Consider the following 2,948-nt stretch of genomic DNA (forward strand, 5'->3'; position numbering starts at 1 on the left):
CACAAGGGTACTTGCTCATCTATGCTCATATCAGCATTGTTTGTAATAGCCAGAACCTGGAAACAACCTACATGCCCTTCACCAGAAGAATGGATAAAGAAAATATAGTACACATACACAATGGAATACTACTCCGCAGAGAAAAACAATGACATCATGAGGTTTGCAGGCAAATGGATGGATCTAGAAAAATCATCCTGAGTGAGGTAACCCAGACTCAGAAAGACAAATATGGTATGTGCTCACTCATAGAAGGATACTAGATGTAAAACAAAGATGACTAGACTGCTACTCACAACTCTAGGGAGTCTACCTAGAAAACAGGACCCTAAGAAAGACACAGGGATCGCTCAATGATAGGGAAATGGATGAGATCTACATGAACAACCTGGAGGTGATGGGGGCGAGGGTAATGAAGGGCACAGTTCAAGGGAAAGAGAGCTTAGGGGAGCGGGAGATCCCAGCTAGATCAAGAACAGAGAGTGAGAACAAGAAATAAGAGAACATGATAAACAAAGACCATATGAGAATAGGAAGAAGCAAAGTGCTAGAGAGGTCCACAGAATTCCACAAAGATACCTCCACAATAGACTACTGGCAATGGGTGAGAGAAAGCCCAAACTGACCTACTCTGGTGATAGGATGGCCAAACACCCTAATTGTCGTGCTAGAAATCTCATCCAATGGCTGAGGGAACCAGATGCAGAGATCCATGGCCAGGCCTCAGTTAGAGATCCAGGAGTCCAGTTGGTGAGAAAGAGGAGGGTTTGTCTGAGCGAGAATTGTTGAGACCAAGATTGGAAAATGCACAGGGACAAATATCCAAACGAATGGAAACACATGCACTATGAACCAATAGCTGAGGAGCCCCCAACTGGATCAGGCCCTCTGGATAAGTGAAAGAGTTGATAGCTTGAACTGTTTGGGAGGCATCCAGGCAGTGGGACCGGGACCTGTCCTCAGTGCATGAGCTGGCTCTTTGGAACCTGGGCTTATGCAGGGACACTTGGCTCAGCTTGGGAGGAGGGGACTGGACCTGCCTGAACTGAATCTTCCAAGTTGAACTCAATACCCAGGGGAGTCTTTACCCTGGAGGAGATGAGAATGGGGGGTGTCCTGGGGGGAAGGCAGTTGAGGGGGCGAGAGGGGGAAGACAAAGGAATTCGTGGCTGATATGTAAAATTAAATTAAATTATAAAATAAAAAAATACAACACAAATGATTTGTCTGCACCAGATCCCATTATAGATGGTTGTAAGCCACCATGTAACTGTTGGGAACTGAACTCAGGATCTCTAGAAGAGCAGAGCAGCTAGTGTTCTTAAACACTGAGTCATCTCTCTAGTCACTCCTTGATTTTTTTAAACGAAACTTATGAGTGTTCTTTTAAATTCTGTGTCCTGGGGTTCATCTTAGGTAATTCTCTTTGGCAAACAGTTCTATAGGACTGATGGATTTTGTAGAGGAAATACTGCCTTTATCTTTCATATTGTTTGTATTTTTGCAATGAGATCTGAGCACGTTAACTTCTTTTGTTAGTTCTATGTCTGATATGGACAGAGCAGGTTGGGATTGAATACAGTATATTTAGGCTACATTTTCTATCACAAAAATCTATATATAGATCGAATAGCATGTGCAAATGCATGCATGTGCACTAATGTATATGCAGATATATCACTGCAGTATGCCCCAAGAAAAGAACTTAGCAATGCTAGAAAAAGTGGCTCCTTTGAGACTAAGACAGAAGGAGATAATCCCTACTGTTACTTCTCATTTGATTGGGAAAAGAATGTAGCATCTAGAAATTATGGAAATGTGACTCTTCCTGGGACCATTATTCTTCTGGGAAGAGGAGGAAGGCATAGGGAGCATATCATTAGCAATAAGAAAGCAAAATGCATGCTCAGGTCCAACCTGAGAACATAAAGTCAAAAGCATGTTTAAAATGTTACCTTTTATTGATAATAATAGCAAAGCAGGGCATGACCTGATACTACACGTGTGTTCCTCCCTGTGACTTGTTCTCTACATGGTGGGGCTACTCCAGGACAGTGTTTATTTGTTTCATATACAAATACTTGAAGTGACTCTAAGTGATGCTCACCAAAGGGCTTTGGTACCACCTTCCTCTTCTCATTCTGTTTTACATGTATGTATGTGGGTGTGTGGATGTGTGTGGATAATCAGGTGATTATATGAGAGAATGTATGTACATACACATATGTAGAAGTCAACGGTGAACCTTGAGTGTTTTTTTTTGGAAGGTGATATGCTTGTATTTTGAGATAGGGTATTTCACTGGGACACAAGGCTCACTAATTAGGCTGGGTTGGGTGTCCAGAGAGCTTTCAGGATCTCTTGTCTGTCATCGAAGTGTTGTTATAACAAGCACACACACTTAGCCATTATAAATATATATGCCAAATGTTGGATTTAGGTTTGTGTGTCAAGCACTATAGTAAATGAAATATCTCTCTAGCACTCTCTCTTGCATTCTCTATGCTTCACAATATGTGGACCAGCATGATGTGATGGGAACGCTATTGTCTTTCTTTTTTTTTTTTTTAACCTAAGTTGTAAGCAAGTCTAAGGACAGGTACACAAATCAAATATATTTATTATTGAAAACATATAGAAGAAAATTGACCATGAATTATTTTATTACATTAGTTATTTTACAGTGAAATTCTATTTTAACTCAAGACCAGATACACATTAGCACAAGGGATAATAACACTGTTGCAGAGAAGAGAAAATAGCAATGTATTTGTGCAGTGACTCCAGAAACTGCAAAATGGTTGACAGGTGTTTCCTTGGTCTTGACACAATGGGAATACATGTGATTGAAGAAAGGGCACCTTGTCCCTAATGAGGAAGGAGGTGGATGAAGGTCTAGAGGTGATTGCAGAAAATAACATAGCTTAGGCCAGAAAATCTGATCTTCT

This window comes from Peromyscus eremicus, chromosome 1 (genome assembly GCF_949786415.1).
Source record: "Peromyscus eremicus chromosome 1, PerEre_H2_v1, whole genome shotgun sequence".
Classification (NCBI taxonomy): domain Eukaryota; kingdom Metazoa; phylum Chordata; class Mammalia; order Rodentia; family Cricetidae; genus Peromyscus; species Peromyscus eremicus.